A 21985-nucleotide genomic window follows, 5' to 3' on the forward strand; every position below is an offset into this window, starting at 1 on the left:
CATGTAATAATGTGGTGGCTATGTATGTAATGTGGTGGCTATGTATGTAATGTGGTGGTTAAGTATGTAATGTGGTGGCTATGTATGTAATGTGGTGGTTATGTATGTAATGTGGTGGCTATGTATTTAATGCGGTGGCTATGTATGTAATGTGGTGCTATTTGTGTAGTGCGGTGCTATACGTGTAATGCGGTGCTATAAGTGTAATGCAATGCTATTCATGTAACGTGGTGCTATTCATGTAATAATGTGGTGGTTATGTATGTAATGTGGTGGCTATGTATGTAATGTGGTGGTTATGTATGTAATGTGGTGGCTATGTATGTAATGGGGTGCTATGTATATAATGTGGTGGCTATGTATGTAATGGGGTGGCTATGTATGTAATGTGGTGCTATTTGTGTAGTGCGGTGCTATACGTGTAATGCGGTGCTATAAGTGTAATGCAATGCTATTCATGTAACGTGGTGCTATTCATGTAATAATGTGGTGGTTATGTATGTAATGTGGTGGCTATGTATGTAATGCGGTGGCTATGTATGTAATGTGGTGCTATGTATGTAATGTGGTGGCTATGTATGTAATGCGGTGGCTATGTATGTAATGTGGTGGCTATGTATGTAATGTGGTGGCTATGTATGTAATGTGGTGGCTATGTATGTAATGTGGTGCTATTTGTGTAGTGCGGTGCTATACGTGTAATGCAGTGCTATTTGTGTAATGTGATGCTATTCATGTAACGTGGTGCTATTCATGTAATAATGTGGTGGCTATGTATGTAATGCGGTGGTTATGTATGTAATGTGGTGGTTATGTATGTAATGTGGTGGCTATGTATGTAATGTGGTGGCTATGTATGTACTGTGGTGGCTATGTATGTAGTGTGGTGCTATTTGTGTAGTGCGGTGCTATACGTGTAATGCGGTGCTATAAGTGTAATGTGGTGCTATTCATGTAATGTGGTGCTATTCATGTAATAATGTGGTGGCTATGTATGTAACGGGGTGGCTATGTATGTAATGTGGTGCTATTTGTGTAGTGCGGTGCTATACGTGTAATGCGGTGCTATAAGTGTAATGCAATGCTATTCATGTAATAATGTGGTGGTTATGTATGTAATGTGGTGGCTATGTATGTAATGCGGTGGCTATGTATGTAATGTGGTGCTATGTATGTAATGTGGTGGCTATGTATGTAATGCGGTGGCTATGTATGTAATGTGGTGGCTATGTATGTAATGTGGTGGCTATGTATGTAATGTGGTGGCTATGTATGTAATGTGGTGGCTATGTATGTAATGTGGTGGTTATGTATGTAATGTGGTGGCTATGTATGTAATGTGGTGGCTATGTATGTAATGTGGTGCTATGTATGTAATGTGGTGGCTATGTATGTAATGCGGTGGCTATGTATGTAATGTGGTGGCTATGTATGTAATGTGGTGCTATTTGTGTAGTGCGGTGCTATACGTGTAATGCGGTGCTATTTGTGTAATGTGATGCTATTCATGTAACGTGGTGCTATTCATGTAATAATGTGGTGGCTATGTTTGTAATGCGGTGGTTATGTATGTAATGTGGTGGTTATGTATGTAATGGGGTGGCTATGTATGTAGTGTGGTGCTATTTGTGTAGTGCGGTGCTATACGTGTAATGTGGTGCTATAAGTGTAATGTGGTGCTATTCATGTAATAATGTGGTGGCTATGTATGTAATGTGGTGCTATACGTGTAATGCAGTGCTATATGTGTAATGTGGTGCTATTCATGTAATGTGGTGCTATTCATGTAACGTGGTGCTATTCATGTAATAATGTGGTGGCTATGTATGTAATGGGGTGGCTATGTATGTAATGTGGTGGCTATGTATGTAATGTGGTGGCTATGTATGTAATGTGGTGGCTATGTATGTAATGTGGTGGCTATGTATGTAATGTGGTGGCTATGTATGTAATGTGGTGGTTATGTATGTAATGCGGTGGTTATGTATGTAATGCGGTGGTTATGTATGTAATGCGGTGGCTATGTATGTAATGTGGTGGCTATGTATGTAATGTGGTGGCTATGTATGTAATGTGGTGGCTATGTATGTAATGTGGTGGTTATGTATGTAATGCGGTGGTTATGTATGTAATGCGGTGGTTATGTATGTAATGCGGTGGCTATGTATGTAATGTGGTGGTTATGTATGTAATGCGGTGGTTATGTACGTAATGCGGTGGTTATGTATGTAATGCGGTGGCTATGTATGTAATGTGGTGGTTATGTATGTAATGCGGTGGTTATGTATGTAATGCGGTGGTTATGTATGTAATGGGGTGGCTATGTATGTAATGCGGTGGCTATGTATGTAATGTGGTGCTATTTGTGTAGTGCGGTGCTATACGTGTAATGCGGTGCTATAAGTGTAATGTAATGCTATTCATGTAACGTGGTGCTATTCATGTAATAATGTGGTGGCTATGTATGTAATAATGTGGTGGCTATGTATGTAATAATGTGGTGGCTATTCATGTAATAATGTGGTGGCTATGTATGTAATAATGTGGTGGCTATGTATGTAATAATGTGGTGGCTATTCATGTAATAATGTGGTGGCTATGTATGTAATAATGTGGTGGCTATGTATGTAATGTGGTGGCTATGTATGTAATGTGGTGCTATTTGTGTAGTGCGGTGCTATACGTGTAATGCGGTGCTATAAGTGTAATGTAATGCTATTCATGTAACGTGGTGCTATTCATGTAATAATGTGGTGGCTATGTATGTATGTAATAAAGGGGTGGATTGGCCACTGGGACAGATTCCGTTGCACTGGTTCCCTGGGTCTGTGTTTCACTATTTGTGTGTGCAGGGAACATGTGCAACAGCTGTAGTGGGCGTGCGCACATGTGAGATGCGAAGGCATCTTACTGGTGCGATCGATCCTGCCTGATTGACTGGCAGAGGTGGTTGCAGGATGCGTCGGCGGCATTAGCGGAGCGTGTCGGTGGCATTGGGGGGGGGCAGTCTGGACAATGCAGGTGTGTCTTGACCATCTTCGTGTAGGGCCGTGGCTCCTGCGTGATCTCACATGCAGCCGCTGTGGCAGAAAACAGGGAGTTACTCACCAGGTGCTGGACGTCCCTCCGCGTGTCAGAGATTGTGATCGTACATGTGCTATTATTCCACATCTACGATCAGCTCTGAATTCCCCCCTCTGTGCGAGCATGCTGGCACTGTAGTGTCCTCAGATTGGCCCCAGCCATCTACCAATCAGTGTTTAGATACTCCCAGTACTGTGACTAGTGGATAGTCATTGCCGTCCTCCAATCGACACTGCAGTGTGACTGTGGTACAAGCCACCTAGACCGCACCACTTCATATGCATTGCGCATTTGGTCAACATGGACAAAAGGTCGACTCTGGGAAGGGTCGGCGAGTACAACAGGTTAACAGGTTCAAATGGTCGACACATGTTTTGGGGGGTTTCGTGTTTTTGTACTTTTTCCAGCTTAGAATATCCGGGAACAAATCATAACCTTTAGTGACCTTGTGTACAGCGAAGAGACACCGAGCCCGAAGCGTGATGATGAAAATAATGTCTACAACGGGTGGTACCAGATGGAAAAACTATCCACACTAACCCTAAAAATGCAAAAAAAGTGTGTCGACCAATTTTGTGTCAACCATTGCAACGTTCACCTTTTGATCTTGTCGACCTTTTGTCCATGTCGAACATTTTCTGTGGAGACCTTTCATAGGACAACCTTTTATCCATGTTGACCTTTTGTCAATCTCGACACAATACATGTTGACTATATGGGGTAGACATAATAACTGTCGACGTAGACATTGCAGATCTTGTATACCACACCCGCTGCTTCTTTCAGCAGTGATGCACAGATATGGTAATGAGGCACGAGGTTTCCGGTATAAGTAGACGCCTCCTGCATTCATTAGTGTTCCGTGGTGTATCCTAGGACACTGCATCTGATTATCTGCAACACCATTGGCCGGCTGCGTGAGCCATAGGGTCAAGGAAGCAGCCGCAGCTCCAGTCTGAAGGTCAGTAAATCTCAGTCTTCTAATGGAGATTCTGGCCTCGGTACTCTCAAAAACCGGAGATGACATGCCTCAGTTTTGAGAAATGGCAGCCGTCACCCCCCTCAAATGGCTGTAGACTGTCAATCACTTGAGGTCTGAGGATTTATTGCGTCCAATGAGGCAGGACCTGTACTGCACATGCAGAGTATGGGTCAGGTGCATGTACAAAGTACATAACATCGGTACTTTGTAACATGGTGCCCATTTGTGTTAGGACTTGAATCAGGACCTGTATAAACACATGGGTGAAGTCTCTTAAAAATGAAAATAATATTACATATTGCAATAAAACGATAGATACAATTATATATTTAACAAAAATCCTGTGTATCTGTAAGTACAGACATACAAACTGTTTTTAATATATCCATTACCAGTAAGTGTCTATTGCGTGTCTTTCTTTGATTACAGTTGCACGCACATGATCCTGCTCCCCAGTTGACTACAGTTGTCTTTACCACTGCCTTGAGAAAGATCCCTGTGCGGAGAGAAACTTTGGCATAATTACTGTATTTGGATTTAAACATTGGAAACTAATGTACCACTGAAGTCTGGTGAGTGCCATTTCACCCCCTTAGGGGATTATATTTCTTTGTGTATATATATATATATATATATATATATATATATATATATATATATATACTGTGATTTGTTTGAAATATCTGAGTGCCGCTCATCCTTCTGCATAGCTGTTTATCCCAGAAGGCACCAGAGTGTGTGTTCCATATGGGGGAGTGCCGGTCCATTCCTATGTGTATATATATATATATATATATATATATATATCTTACAAAACACTCAGTTTTGTCCTGTTTTATAATCTACTTTGTTACAAGTATTTTTCTCCTGCTCTACTCCATGGCAGCCATTACTCTGGGTTTACATCCCATTCTCCTAAGTCTAGACAGGAAGTTTTTTCAGCATAGGCTCCGCCCACTCTGGAAATATAAGTCTGCTCCCCTCTAGCTTCTTTAGACTTTTTCCTGTATCCTTAGGTAGGACAGTGTAGAAGTTTGTTTTTTTCTTTATATGAGGCTTACCTGTATTTTCCTAGCCTAATGCGCCTCTGTGTAGCCGCGGCTGGAAGGGGTGGCACCCATGTGGAGTGCTGTGTGTCCTCATTGGAGGATGAGAATTGCTGCCTGTGGCCGCATTATGGTCGCCGCTCATTATCGCCGCTCCTTGCCGCTGCTCTACAGCTATAGGCATTACAGAGCTGGAGGGCGGAAGTGACTTGGTTGGCGGAGGGTAGAAGTATGCAATCAATACCACAATGCATTGTGGGAAGATCTGCGCATGCGCCGCCCGGCCTGGATGTGAAAGGGGGTTAATATGGCGCTGTACGCCGCTGGATCCTCTCCTGTTGGTCTGCTTACCTGTTGGTGCCAGCTGTTACCATGGATAAAGAGCCTTCTCCCAATAAGCCTGCTTGTGCCCAGGAGAGGTAAGTCCTCATTTAGGGCACGTGTTTGCTATACTAGTTAGGATATTTAGTTATAGGTATTTATTCATTCACAGTGTGTCTGAAATACAGAGAAAGAAGTCATACAAAAAGAAACATCATTCCACCTGTGTTAACTGTGACAAAGTGTTCTCTGGAGATAAGCAGGATAAATTGTGTTCAGAATGTAATGTACCCTCTAAACAATCTAAACAGATTCAGGACCTTATGGACTGGATGAAGAAGTAATTCGTAACTAAGGATGAGTTAAAGGACTTACAGAGGTCTAAAATATTCAAGTCACAAATAAGTCTGGATGCTGACTGTGATTCAGATTCAGAGGATCTGGTACTAGCAGATTATGCTGATAGTCCTTCCAGTCCCGAATCTGGAGAAATCCAGGAATCTGATAGAGCATTGTATCTGGATATTATGGATAACTTGTTGGAAAACATGTATAAGACTTTGAATTTTAAAGAAATTCCCCAGGCTGATTCCTTGTTTGAGAACAAGATAAAGAAGAATAGATGCTTCCTGGTGCACAAGGTGTTAAAGGACCTTATGTATGGACAGTGGCAGAATGTGGATAAACGGTTGAGTAATTTTAAAAGGATAGATCGTATGTTCCCTATAGAAGATGAAGAGTTTGTTAAGTGGTGTGCCTTACCAAAGATAGATGCTGCGGTTTTTCTTAAGTTGTCTCTAAGACCACTATTTTGTTGGAAGATGATGCAGTACTTAAAGATAGTAAGGATAAGAAAATGGAAAGTTCTCTGAAAAAAGTGCATAATTCTGCTGCGGTGTCATTAAAAGCTGGGGTGTCTATGGCATCAACAGCCAGAGCACTAAGATTGTGGGGAACAAGTCTGAGTAATGATATAGAAGAACAAATATCCAGACAATATCTTCAGAAAAGTCTTAGTGTTATGATGAAGGCTATAGAATACATGTGTGAGGCCTCCCTTGATGTTGTAGAATATGCTGCAAAATCCATGTCAACAGGTGCTGCTGCAAGAAGGGCATTATGGCTACGCACTTGGACAGCAGATGTTCCTTGAAAGAACAGATTGGTGTCCCTTCCATATGAAGGATCTTGGCTGTTTGGTAACAAGTTAGAGTCCATAATTAGTGTAATGTCAGGTGGAAAGTCTGCAAAGTTACCACAAGATAGGAGATCAAGATACAAAGCTTTTTCTCTCAAACAGCAATTTAGAGAAGCCAGGTCATACAGACCTGGACGACAGTATGGAAGGTATACTTCAGGTACAACAAGGCAGTCCTTTCGTCAGCCTGACAGACGAGGTAATCGAAGATTCTGACTATATGACACTTCAGAAGACTGCGCCAGTTGGAGGTAGACTAAATAAATTTGTGGATCAGTGGCAAAGCTCAACTCAGGACAATTGGGTGCTAACAGTAATATCTCAGGGATATCGGATAGAATTCAGAAGAAAACCAACACGGCAAAGATTTCGGAAATCAAATGTCTCATTTGTAGAAGAAGAAATCGTAGCATTTCAAGAGATTATACAGGATCTTATCATCTCAAAGGCTGTGGAACAAGTGGCAATATTGGAAAGGAAGAAAGGTTTCTATTCCAGGATGTTTTGGGTCAAAAAAACATCAAAAGGGTTCAGAGCAATTCTGGACCTAAGAAGGTTAAACAAGTTTGTTGTAGTAAAAAGATTTCACATGGAAACATTGAAAACTATACTGTTAGGAATAAGAGAGCATGACTTCATGGCCTCGATAGACCTAACAGACGCCTACTTTCATGTGCCGATTCACAAAGAGGACAGAAGATATCTGAGGTTGCAGGTGTTAGGAATAGAGTTTTTTGGGGCCACACTAGTCTTTTTTTCTCAATAAGTTATTAATGTCCTCTGAAAAACTGATTTATGACGTTAAATTTCTACTGGATATAGCAACCTTGTGCACATGGATTAATAATCCTTTTGCATATATGTGTTGCCATCAGTGGTGCTCCCTAGAGTCAAAATATCAAACAGAAAAAGCCAACACTAGAAAGTTGGGAAGTAGACTCTTGTGTGGGAGCACTCTAATTCAGAGGGTTAAGTATTAGTAATCAATACTGATAAAACATAGCTTTATTAATTCATTATTAAAAAGTAATTATAGGAGTAAATTATGCGTGAATAATCTAGCTACACGAAAATATAATACTGATATAGGTATAATTCTTGTGGTTTTAGATACCACAATAAATGGGCAGTTAGGCTTACTATCACATGGTCACAGTAAAATCTTTGTGTAGTATTTAACCATCATTTGTTCTGCAGATATCCATTCAGGATTATTTTAATGCAGCAAATTAAATCATAGGCCATAGAGAACCGAATGCCAAATGGTATTTTTTTGAGGATGACTCTAGATCGGGCAGAGGAATTTCTTGCAGTATCAGGATGTTCCAGGGTGGTCTCCCATCCGAGTACTGACCCGGCCCTCCACTGCTTGGCTTCCAAGATCAGACGAGATTGGGCATCTCCAGTGGGGTATGTCCGCAATTATTTGATCTACCCATTCAGTCAATCTTAATACTTGTGCCGCAACCAACATGTATTCAAATCAATTGTATATTGAATATCAAAATTGTATGTAGTAATCTATTTGATAATAAGGCAATTATCCAAATTGCCATTTGGCATTCGGTTCTGTATGGCCTATGATTTAATTTTCTGCATTAACATAATCCTGAATGGATATCTGCAGAACAAATGATGCTCAAATACTACACAAAGATGTTACTGTTAACATGTGAAAGTAAGCCTAACTGCCCATACATTTGGATTTCCAGCATTTATTGTGGTATCTAAAACCACAAGAATTATACCTATGTCAGTATTATATTTTCACGTAGCTAGATTTTTCATGCATAATTTGCTCCTGTAATTAATTTTTAATAATGAATTAATAAAGCTATATTTTATCAGTATTGATTACTAATACTTAACCCTCTGAATTAGAGTGCTCCCACACAAGAGTCTACTTCCCAACTCTCTAGTGTTGGCTTTTTCTGTTCCACGTGTTAGGAAAGCACCTGTCTCCTGTTCGGCCTGTCTTCATCACCGAGAGTCTTAAAGAAAATTCTTCTCGCTCTTGTAACATATATGAGAAAAAGGGGCATAACATTGTGGCCTTACCTGGACAATTTATTGATCTGTGGAAATTCAGAAACAATGCTGAAAGGGTGGTATTCATGTGACCGACGGTCGAGAGACCGCCGGTCACATGACCTCCTACAGCTTCCCGACACCCACTATCCTGATGGTCGGCATGCCGACCAACAGGGGCTATTTCACCGAGCCAGCAGCGTGGCGAGCGCAGCGATCCCTCAAGGGGCTTGCTGCACTCGCCTCTCCCCGCCGGGATCCCGGCGTCGATATGCTGCTGGGATCCCGGCGTCGGTAAGCTGACCGGCGGTCAGCCATACTACACCATGCTGAAAGAGGCAGTGAAAGATAGTCTTCAGATCCTTCAATCTCATGGATGGCTGGTGAATTCGAAAAAGAAAAGATTAGAACCAAGACAGGACATTCAGTTTCTAGGAGTCCTAATAAATTCAGAGAGATTTGAGATTGCGTTGTCAGAGGACAGATGCAAGAAGATCAGAGAACTGTCATCTCTGGTACAAGTAGAAAACAAGATATCACTCCGCCTAGGACTTTGCCTTCTGGGGATGATGTCCTCTATGATAGATATTGTACCCTGGGCCAGATGGAGAATGAGAACACTCCAGTGGAATATAATCAAGTTTGTCAGAATAGGTACAGCATTGGATCAAAAGATAAGGCCCACCTACATGACAAATTAATCTCTGAATTGGTGGACAGATCAGGGACTAAATCAGAGAACTTCTTTGTTGGTTCAACATAAGTATGTCGTGTTAACAACAGATGCAAGCACTACAGGCTGGGGAGGTCATCTGTCAGGACAAGCCTGTCAAGGGGTGTGGTCCAGTCGAGAAAGGGTTATTTCTTCGAACATGAGAGAAATGAGGACAGTATGGAATTTGATTGTGTATTTCCAGACCCAATTGAAGCAGTTACATGTAAGAGTGTTCTCAGACAATGTGACTGCCATAGAGGTGGCAAGAATCTTAAACTGTGCGGAACAAAATATAAGTTCCATATCAGCACTCCATGTTCCAGGGGAAAGCAATATGATTACAGATTATCTCTGCAGACATGACGTGTTACCTGGAGAGTGGGAGCTGAACAATCAGATATTTCAACAAATAGTACAAAAGTTTGGTCATTCTCAGATAGACCTGATGGCCATGTATCAGAATACAAAGACAGAATATTTTTTCTCAAGATACCAGTCTCCGGGCTCAAGCGGAATAGATGCATTCTCCCAGAGATGGGGCTTCGACCTAAGTTATGTATTTCCACCAATACCAATGATAGCTCGGGTTCTGAAGAAAATCGGGGAACAGAAGGCAGTGGTTATAGTAGTCCTACCCCTTTGGCCGAAGAGGGCATGGTTCCCAACGGTGTTGAGGATGGCAGTTCAGGGTCCTTGGATGTTGCCCATAAAACCGGGGTTACTTCAGAAGGGTCCAGTATATTACCCAAACTTACAGAGTCTTCATTTGACGGTATGGAAGTTGAGAGGTCAATTCTAAGAAGTAAAGGTCTCTCAGATCAACTTGTCCATTTGCTTATGAAGACAAGAAAGAAAGTTTCCTCGAACTCCTACTACAGGCTGTGGAAGAAGTCTACCGCATGGTCTGGGCAGGACTTTGATATTTCCAGAGTTGAAATCCCGCAAATATTGCCGTTCCAAAGTGAAGGGTTTGAAAGGGGGCTAGCAGTTTCAACAGTCAAGGTACACATATTAGCCCTGAGCGTCCTGTTGGATAAGAAATTGTTGGAGGATAATCTAATAAAAAGGTTTTGTCAAGCTATTAAAAAAGAACGTCCCAGGAACAGGTCAGTACTGCCACCATGGGCCTTGAATCTTGTTCTCAATTCATTAATGGTTCCTCCATTCAAACGTCTACAGGAGATTCCTTTGAAATTATTAACCTGGAAAGTGGTTTTTCTTATAGTAATAACCTCCGCAAAGAGAATTGGTGAATTACAAGCTCTATGGGTGGAAAAGCCCTATTTAAATATTTTACCAGATAAAGTGGTGCTAAGAAATAATCCAGAGTTTCTGCCTAAAGTTGTTTCATCTTTTCATATGAACCAAGAAATTGTTTTGTCATCTTTCTTTCCACATCCAACAATTAATGATGAAGAAAGGTTGCATACACTGGATGTATTGTGGCCAGTTTCCATATACCTAGAAAGGGTAAAGGGAATCCGCAAAGCAAAGAACCTATTTGTTTTGCATTCTGGAGTGAAGAAAGGCGAAATGCCTTCCAAAATGCCCATTGCAAGGTGGATAAGAGAGTTGATTACGTTTATCTACGAGAAAAGTGGTTATCCAGTTTCTGAACAGAATAAGGCACACTCGAATAGGGCTGTCGCTACATATTGGGCAAGGATGGTTCAGGTGTCATTGAAGGATACATGTGCGGCAGCTACATGGTCGTCCATTTATACGTTCTCCAAACATTGGTGGTCATTCCGAGTTGTTCGCTCGCAAGCTGCTTTTAGCAGCTTTGCACACACTAAGCCGCCGCCTACTGGGAGTGAATCTTAGCTTCTTAAAATTGCGAACGAAAGATTCGCAATATTGCGAAAAGACATCTCTGTGCAGTTTCTGAGTAGCTCGAGACTAACTCTGCCAGTGCAATCAGTTCAGTGCTTGTCGTTCCTGGTTGGACGTCACAATCACACCCAGCGTTTGTCCAGACACTCCTCCGTTTCTCCAGCCACTCCCGCGTATAGTAGTATCCACTTCGTGGGAGGCAGCCAACGTACATTAGGGGGCTGCCATACCCCTAATGTACGTTGGCTGCCTCCTACGAAGTGGATACTACTATAACCTTTAAAGTAACCTAGCTCACATATATAATATACTCTGTATTGGTATAGGTAGTTAGTGTGAAGGACTCCTGATATATAGAGATTTCTATTTCGATTGAGACCCGTGACTCTGAATATAGGGAAATTGGGATTACATCAACTATATATAATTGAAGATAACCTCCTACGTACAATCGGATGATATGTGTACATATATTGGAATCTATAGTCTCCGCATCTGGAGAGTATCCTTTAGCTGATAACCTCCATGAAGTGAAGGATACACACACATGAAGTTTGTCTGTTTGAATTATTAATACAGCATAGTGGGTTTTAAATACCACTAACTTGTGATAAACCCTCGTTATATTGAATAAAGATGATCAATACACAAGTCATTACAATAGCTTCCAGGAATTAGACGAGAAACACATGTGGACATGTTTTTAACTCTTTATTCACACATTTTTCTATTCTTTTCACGTATTTGTTAGTATTGTGATTTTAACTCTTATGTTTCACGGTAGCTCAGGACAAATATCCAACCTTATTTTAATGTATGTCGAATAAAGGTTATATTTTAGAATAAATTCATACTCTCTAAGTGCGTCAACAATACAGACTTCCTTCTCTTTTTCCCTCTCACACTCTTGCTTTAGCGCACTGTAGTTGACAGCACCCCCTAAATATATATTGAACAATATTTGTGATACAATATTAGGGGTTCACCAAGTGAGTGGATGGTGATGAACCACATACACTCACAGAAAATACAATAAATAATACATTACGAGTGTGCAGATACCCAATCTCTGTGCTTTGGTATATCCCAGAGTAATGGCTGCCATGAATTAGTGCAGAAGAAAGTAGCATATTAAATTTACCGATAATGTCATATCTTAAAGATACTCCATGGCAGCTTACATTTCTTACCTCCGTATGTGTTTTTTTATTGGATCCGTAAAAGGAGACACTCAAAGACTGAGGAAACTAGAGGGTTGCGGACTTATATTCCCAGAGTGTGGGGAGCCTGTTATGAAAAAACGTCCTGTCTAGACTTAGGAGAATGGAATGTAAACACAGAGTAATGGCTGCCATGCAGTATCTTGAAGAAACAAAATTATCGGTAAGTATAATTTGTCACTATTATAGATGAAGTTACTAGTTAATTAGTACATAAATGTATGTGCTCATAAGTCCATGTAATTAAAGTATTCTGTTATAGTCAGATATTTGGATATATATATATATATATATATATATATATATATACATATATGTATATATGTTATGCACAGAGTGCTTAGTTTGTTTTTGTTTGCTAGGTAATGGCGTGACCCCCCCCCCCCCCCCCCGCTCCGACCTAATGTATAAAATCATTACGTCTAGATCCGGAAGCCTGGCGGGGAATGCCATGCCGGAGTTGGTGGCCGGAGCTACATAGGTAAGCTCACACATGTTATTTGTATCCTTGAATAAAGATGAAGTAAACATCAGAAATATTGGAGTACCTTTTGGTCTCCTGCCTGTTTAATAATTCCGTGAAGTGCCACCTTTGAATCGTTATATATATATACAGATGTGTCCTGCTATATATTTGTGCCACACACCATGTAACGGGCCTTGCCGTGCTGCTACCTGACATTCTAAGTCGCTTAATTTAACAGAGCGTTGTAACGTACTGAGGCGCTGAAAAAGACAGAGACTGTAATACAACTTTTTGTCCACCAGATGTCACTTTTATTAAACTGCACAGCACATGCATCAAATAGCCAACTAAGCTTCTGTAGTGCCGCCTGCTGATTGAATGACAGAACCTGTCATTCATTACATCTTACAGTAACACTGAACTGCATTTTGACATGAATGCGGAGCTCCAGGTGACTGTGTAATATAGAATTCAATCATTTGGTGCGTGCGTCCTTTGTTTTCTAACAATATGCGCAATTGCTTTGGATGTTGTATTCAGCCGGTCACCAGGTCCGTCCGTAAACTGTCGTTACTAGATGTAAAATATCTTGGTGTAAAAAAATGCACAGGAAGTTTTTCAGAAAGAAAGTTCATTTCAGTATTGTGAAGATTCCCGGCTCCACTTTACATGTTGCTCCACACTCTCCCCCTCCCGTGTTAGGCCACCCAGCTGCATTACACCCTAAGCCACCATTGATGGCTACAGTACTATGTATGATATTGTATTGTGTACACCTTACGTGGCATAAGACGCATGCTTCACATCATATACCCAATTGGTGTTGAGACTGCTATGGCTGGCTCCCGTGGCCGAGCAGTTAAGACCAGATCCTTTTGTAGCCGGCGACATGGATTCAAGGCCTGGACACGGATGAGGTCCCGGTGTCTACAGACAGCCACAGTAAGGGGTTGTATACAATGTCCGCATACAGTAGAGTAGTTTAGCATACTGTACAAATTAAGCTTGGGAGAAGGCGCCGAGCACAATGACTTATGTTTTCTCTGCCTGAAAGTGATTGGCCGGCTTATCAGGGATCAGCCCCCACCAACATAATATTGTTTTCAGTGCTATAGTTTTCATTGGCAGATCATTCGCCAGCCAGTCGTTAAACTGTGTATTGCATGCTGTGTATATATAGATGTGTCCTAATACATACTCTATGATGCAACTTAAAGCCTGCAATTCCTTATGTCTCGGCATAGTGTAAGTTTGCAGGAGTGTGTCTATGCGTGCTCCTGCTCGCACTACAGAGTAAAGAGATGGGGGAGTCTAAACAAGTAGTGTTCCCGTTACTTGCTGACAAAGAGAGCCGGCACAGGATAATTCACGAGGGTAGCAAGAGCATTTGCTCCAGTAACCCCGTAGTTATATGGCACTCGCCCGCGAACAATAGCACACAACGGGGAAGCCATGGCTGCAGTATGCATCGTGGCAATGCCACGGTACACAACCTCCCACATCAACAATGTATGAGGACAATCTAAATGTGTACAGAAATATATATATATATTTATACAAACTGTCATTTTGTTTACTCCTCTTCAATTTTTTAACTGACCCCACCTGCTACACCCTCCCACACCTACCGTATGCCTATCAACACCATTAAATCCTTTCTATCTGTCACCCCTTCCCCACCCCCCTCCATATCACACAGACACTCCCTACTCTGCACTTTGAGTTGATAAGGTGATAGCGGCTGGAGCTGTTCTTACTGTACGTTGCTTGTCCAGGACTCAGAGGCGGAGCTAGCCGGGGTCAGCTTAGGGCTGTGACCAGCCGGATGCCCAGCACATGGTGTCAGATGGCAACAGCTGAGACGATGAGTATATGTCCTGCTGGGGACAGCGACTACACCTCCCTACCTACAGACCTAGACTTAGAGGGGCCACGGAGTACATCATACAGGTTATGGACATTTGAAGGGAGGGGGAGGAATACTAGCTGGCCATGTAGGAGTGAGAGAGCCATGATGCTGCGGCTGCCTACATGTCTAGCAAAGGCGCAAGCACAAAGCAGCAGCCTGTAGGATTCTGACAGGGCAGATAAGTGCAGTCCCAAAAGCTTTCATTTGCACTTGCCCAGGGGCAGAGGGCACGTTGCCCCCCTTCCCTGCCCGCCACTGGTTAATACTAGAGGTGTACACCGGAAATTTTTCGGGTTTTGTGTTTTGGTTTTGGGTTCGGTTCCGTGGCCGTGTTTTGGGTTCGAACGCGTTTTGGCAAAACCTCACCGGTTTTTTTTTGTCGGATTCGGGTGTGTTTTGGATTTGGGTGTTTTTTTTCAAAAAACCCTAAAAAACAGCTTAAATCATAGAATTTGGGGGTCATTTTGATCCCAAAGTATTATTAACCTCAATAACCATAATTTCCACTCATTTTCAGTCTATTCTGAACACCTCACACCTCACAATATTATTTTTAGTCCTAAAATTTGCACCGAGGTCGCTGGATGACTAAGCTCAGCGACCCAAGTGGCCGACACAAACGCCTGGCCCATCTAGGAGTGGCACTGCAGTGTCAGGCAGGATGGCCCTTACAAAAAACACCCCCCCAAACAGCACATGACGCAAAGAAGAAAAAAAGAGGCGCAATGAGGTAGCTGTGTGAGTAGGCTAAGCGACCCAAGTGGCCGACACAAACACCTGGCCCATCTAGGAGTGGCACTGCAGTGTCAGGCAGGATGGCCCTTCCAAAAAATACTCCCCAAACAGCACATGACGCAAAGAAGAAAAAACAGAGGTGCAATGAGGTAGCTGTGTGACTAAGATAAGCGACCCTAGTGGCCGACACAAACACCTGGCCCATCTAGGAGTGGCACTGCAGTGTCACGCAGGATGGCCCTTCAAAAAAACACCCCCCAAACAGCACATGATGCAAAGAAAAAAAGAGGTGCAATGAGGTAGCTGTGTGAGTAAGCTAAGCGACCCTAGTGGCCGACACAAACACCTGGCCCATCTAGGAGTGGCAGTGCAGTGTCAGGCCGGATGGCCCTTCCAAAAAATACTCCCCAAACAGCACATGACGCAAAGAAGAAAAAAAAGAGGCGCAATGAGGTAGCTGTGTGACTAAGATAAGCGACCCTAGTGGCCGACACAAATACCTGGCCCATCTAGGAGTGGCACTGCAGTGTCACGCAGGATAGCCCTTCCAAAAAATACTCCCCAAACAGCACATGACGCAAAGAAAAATTAAAGAAAAAAGAGGTGCAAGATGGAATTGTCCTTGGGCCCTCCCACCCAACCTTATGTTGTATAAACAGGACATGCACACTTTAACCAACCCATCATTTCAGTGACAGGGTCTGCCACACGACTGTGACTGAAATGACGGGTTGGTTTGGACCCCCACCAAAAAAGAAGCAATTAATCTCTCCTTGCACAAACTGGCTCTACAGAGGCAAGATGTCCACCTCATCATCATCCTCCGATTCATCACCGTGTACATCCCCCTCCTCACAGATTATCAATTCGTCCCCACTGGAATCCACCATCTCAGCTCCCTGTGTACTTTGTGGAGGCAATTGCTGCTGGTGAATGTCTCCACGGAGGAATTGATTATAATTCATTTTAATGAATATCATCTTCTCCACATTTTCTGGAAGTAACCTCGTACGACGATTGCTGACAAGGTGAGCGGCGGCACTAAACACTCTTTCGGAGTACACACTTGTGAGAGGGCAACTTAGGTAGAATAAAGCCAGTTTGTGCAAGGGCCTCCAAATTGCCTCTTTTTCCTGCCAGTATACGTACGGACTGTCTGACATGCCTACTTGGATGCGGTCACTCATATAATCCTCCACCATTCTTTCAATAGTGAGAGAATCATATGCAGTGACAGTAGACGACATGTCCGTAATCGTTGGCAGGTCCTTCAGTCCGGACCAGATGTCAGCATCAGCAGTCACTCCAGACTGCCCTGCATCACCGCCAGCGGGTGGGCTCGGAATTCTGAGCCTTTTCCTCGCACCCCCAGTTGCGGGAGAATGTGAAGGAGATGTTGACAGGTCGCGTTCCGCTTGACTTGACAATTTTCTCACCAGCAGTTTTTTGAACTCCTGCAGACTTGTGTCTTCCGGAAAGAGAGATACAACGTAGGTTTAAAATCTAGGATCGAGCATGGTGGCCAAAATGTAGTGCTCTGATTTCAACAGATTGACCACCCGTGAATCCTTGTTAAGCGAATTAAGGGCTCCATCCACAAGTCCCACAAGCCTAGCAGAATTGCTCTGTGTTAGCTCCTCCTTCAATGTCTCCAGCTTCTTCTGCAAAAGCCTGATGAGGGGAATGACCTGACTCAGGCTGGCAGTGTCTGAACTGACTTCACGTGTGGCAAGTTCAAAAGGTTGCAGAACCTTGCACAACGTTGAAATCATTCTCCACTACGCTTGAGACAGGTGCATTCCACCTCCTATATCGTGCTCAGTTGTATAGGCTTGAATGGCCTTTTGCTGCTCCTCCAACCTCTGAAGCATATAGAGGGTTGAATTCCACCTCGTTACCACTTCTTGCTTCAGATGATGGCAGGGCAGGTTCAGGGGCGTTTTTGGTTTTGCTCCAGTCTTCTGTACGCGGTGCCTGTACGCCGAAAGTGTCCCGCAATTCTTCTGGCCACCAACAGCATCTCTTGGCCGCCCCTGTCGTTTTTTAATTAATTCTGCACCACCAAATTCAAGGTATGTGCAAAACATGGGACGTGCTGGAATTTGCCCAGATTTAATGCACACACAATATTGCTGGCGTTGTCCGATGCCACAAATCCACAGGAGAGTCCAATTGGGGTAAGCCATTCCGCGATGAACTTCCTCAGTGGCCGTAAGAGGTTTTCAGCTGTGTGCGTATTCTGGAAAGCGGTGATACAAAGCGTAGCCTGCCTAGGAAAGAGTTGGCGTTTGCGAGATGCTGCTACTGGTGCCGCCACTGCTGTTCTTGCGGCGGGAGTCAATACATCTACCCAGTGGGCTGTCACAGTCATATAGTCCTGAGTCTGCCCTGCTCCACTTGTCCACATGTCCGTGGTTAAGTGGACATTGGGTACAACTGCATTTTTTGGACACTGGTGAGTCTTTTTCTGAGGTCTGTGTACATTTTCGGTATCGCCTGCCTAGAGAAATGGAACCTAGATGGTATTTGGTACCGGGGACACAGTACCTCAAACAAGTCTATAGTTGGCTCTGCAGTAATGATGGATACCGGAACCACGTTTCTCACCGCCCAGGATGCCAAGGCCTCAGTTATCCGCTTTGCAGCAGGATGACTGCTGTGATATTTCATCTTCCTCGCAAAGGACTGTTGGACAGTCAATTGCTTGGTGGAAGTAGTAAAAGTCGTCTTACGACTTCCCCTCTGGGATGACCATCGACTCCCAGCAGCAACAACAGCAGCGCCAGCATCAGTAGGCGTTGCACGCAAGGATGCATCGGAGGAATCCCAGGCAGGAGAGGACTCGTCAGAATTGCCAGTGACAAGGCCTGCATGACTATTGGCATTCCTGGGGAAGGAGGAAATTGACACTGAGGGAGTTGGTGGGGTGTTTTTCGTGAGCTTGGTTACAAGAGGAAGGGATTTACTGGTCAATGGACTGCTTCCGCTGTCGCCCAAAGTTTTTGAACTTGTCACTGACTTATGATGAATGCGCTGCAGGTGACGTATAAGGGAGGATGATCCGAGGTGATTAACGTCCTTACCCCTACTTACTACAGCTTGACAAAGGCAACACACGGCTTGACACCAGTTGTCCGCATTTCTGTTGAAATACTTCCACACCGAAGAGCTGATTTTTTTGGTATTTTCACCAGGCATGTCAATTGCCATATTCCTCCCACGGACAACAGGTGTCTCCCTGGGTGCCTGACTTAAACAAACCACCTCACCATCAGAATCCTCCTTGTCAATTTCCTCCCCAGCGCCAGCAACACCCATATCCTCCTCATCCTAGTGTACTTCAACACTGACATCTTCAATCTGACTATCAGGAACTGGACTGCGGGTGCTCCTTCCAGCACTTGCAGGGGGCGTGCAAATGGTGGAAGGCGCATGCTCTTCACGTCCAGTGTTGGGAAGGTCAGGCATCGCAAACGACACAATTGGACTCTCCTTGTGGATTTGTGATTTCGAAGAACGCACAATTCTTTGCTGTGCTTTTGCCAGCTTAAGTCTTTTAATTTTTCTAGCGAGAGGCTGAGTGCTTCCATCCTCATGTGAAGCTGAACCACTAGCCATGAACATAGACCAGGGCCTCAGCCGTTCCTTGCCACTCCGTGTGGTAAATGGCATATTGGCAAGTTTACGCTTCTCCTCCGATGATTTTATTTTAGATTTTTGAGTACTTTTTTTACTGATCTTTTGTGTTTTGGATTTTACATGCTCTGTACTATGACATTGGGCATCGGCCTTGGCAGACGACGTTGATGGAATTTCATCGTCTCGGCCATGACTAGTGGCAGCAGCTTCAGCACGAGGTGGAAGTGGATCTTGATCTTTCCCTATTTTTGGAACCTCAACATTTTTGTTCTCCATATTTTAATAGGCACAACTAAAAGGCACCTCAGGTAAACAATGGAGATGGATGGATACTATTATACTTATGGATGACGAGTGACTGACGACACAGAGGTAGCTACAGCCGTGGACTACCGTACTGCGTCTACTAGTATAGAGATGATAATGATATAAAATATATATATATATCACTACTGCAGGTATATATTATATAATGACGGACATGCTGGACACTGTCAGCAGACTTCTAAACTACTAGTATGAAGAAGATAGAAAAAAAAAACCCACCACAGGTAGGTATACAATTATGGACGAGCACTGACGACACAGAGGTAGCTACAGCCGTGGACTACCGTACTGCGTCTGCCAGTATAGAGATGATAATGCTATAAAAAATATATATATATCACTATTGCAGGTATATGTAATATAATGAATGACGGACCTGTTGGAGACTGTCAGCAGAATGCGTTTATAGAATAAAAAATAAAAAACACCACACGAGTGTTTAACTTTTTCAGGCAGACAATATACTGGTGGTCACTGGTCAGTCACACTGGCAGCAAAAGTGTGCATTGTTATGTACTCCTGCTATAACTGCTCCCCAGTCTCCCCCACAATTAAGCTGTGTGAGCAGTGAGCACTCAGCACAGTCAGATATACATAGATGATATTATCATGCAGCACATTGAGGCTGAGCACAGATATGTTATGTGACTGTGTATCGTTTTTTTTCAGGCAGAGAACGGATTATATTAAATAATAAATAAAACTGGTGGTGGTCACTAGTAACTATCTGCAAAACTCTGCACACTGAGTACTCCTTATGCTCCCTAAAATTACTAAGTTAGTACTGTAGTAAATCAACTCAAGTGTCTCAGTCTCTATCTATTCTAACGGAGAGGATGCCAGCCACGTCCTCTCCCTATCAATCTCAATGCACATGTGAAAATGGCAGCGACGAATCCGAGTCTCGCGATAGAATCCGAGCCTCGCAAGAATCCGACAGCGGGATGATGACGTTCGGGCGCGCTCGGGTTAACCGAGAAAGGCGGGAAGATCCGAGTCTGCCTCGGACCCGTGTAAAAAGGCTGAAGTTCGGGGGGGTTCGGATCCCGAGGAACCGAACCCGCTCATCTCTAGTTAATACCCCTTTAAAATATAGCACACTGCTAAAACTATTTAAAAAGTTAAATGAACAGATTAATTGTGAAGTAAGTAAGGAGCCACAAGACCCAAAGTGTGAACGAGGGCTGGATACTTTATTTACCAGAAGCTCTGGCTGTGTACTGATATAAAAAGGCTGGTGAGTATGCAGGTGGTCACCTAGATTGCAGTGCTCTGATGAAGCTCACAGCTGCGGCACCTCTGTCTCATACAGAAGTGCAATGAAAGTGGAGATGTTCTGAAGACACTTCCAAGGACAGCGACACCACAGGCAGAGCAGAGGAACTGCACGCAATCATGACAAATGCTACTTGTATGAAGGACAGCGACACCACAGGCAGAGCAGAGGAACTGCACACAATCATGACAAATGCTGCTTGTATGAAGGACAGCGCACCACAGGCAGAGCAGAGGAACTGCACACAATCATGACAAATGCTACTTGTATGAAGGACAGCGACACCACAGGCAGAGCAGAGGAACTGCACGGAATCATGACAAATGCTACTTGTATGAAGGACAGCGACACCACAGGCAGAGCAGAGGAACTGCACGGAACCATGACAAATGCTACTTGTATGAAGGACAGCGACATCACAGGCAGAGCAGAGGCACTGCACGGAACCATGACAAATGCTACTTGTATGAAGGACAGTGACACCACAGGCAGAGCAGAGGAACTGCACGGAACCATGACAAATGCTACTTGTATGAAGGACAGCGACACCACAGGCAGAGCAGAGGAACTGCACACAATCATGACACATGCTACTTGTATGAAGTACAGCGACACCACAGGCAGAGCAGAGGAACTGCACGGAACCATGACAAATGCTTCTTGTATGAAGGACAGCGACACCACAGGCAGAGCAGGTGGACTGAACGGAACCATGACAAATGCTACTTGTATGAAGGACATCGACACCACAGGCAGAGCAGAGGAACTGCACGGAACCATGACAAATGCTACTTGTATGAAGGACAGCGACACAACAGGCAGAGCAGGAGAACTGCACGAAATCATGACAAATGCTACTTGTATGAAGGACAATGACACCACAGGCAGAGCAGAGGAACTGCACGCATTCATGACAAATGCTATTTGTATGAAGGACAGCGACACCACAGGCAGAGCAGAGGAACTGCACGGAACCATGACAAATGCTACTTGTATGAAGGACATCGACACCACAGGCAGAGCAGAGGAACTGCACAGAACCATGACAAATGCTACTTGTATAAAGGACAGCGACACCACAGGCAGAGCAGAGGAACTGCACACAATCATGACAAATGCTGCTTGTATGAAGGACAGCGACACCACAGGCAGAGCAGAGGAACTGCACGGAATCATGACAAATGCTACTTGTATGAAGGACAGCGA

At 43.6% G+C, this 21985-nt stretch overlaps 1 pseudogene; it reads right to left on the reverse strand.

Annotated features, from left to right (window-relative positions):
• Nucleotides 1–7935: 7935 nt before the first annotated feature.
• LOC134946195 (5S ribosomal RNA) lies at nt 7936–8055 on the reverse strand (annotated as a pseudogene).
• Nucleotides 8056–21985: the final 13930 nt, after the last annotated feature.

This window comes from Pseudophryne corroboree, chromosome 7 (genome assembly GCF_028390025.1).
Source record: "Pseudophryne corroboree isolate aPseCor3 chromosome 7, aPseCor3.hap2, whole genome shotgun sequence".
Lineage (NCBI taxonomy): Eukaryota > Metazoa > Chordata > Amphibia > Anura > Myobatrachidae > Pseudophryne > Pseudophryne corroboree.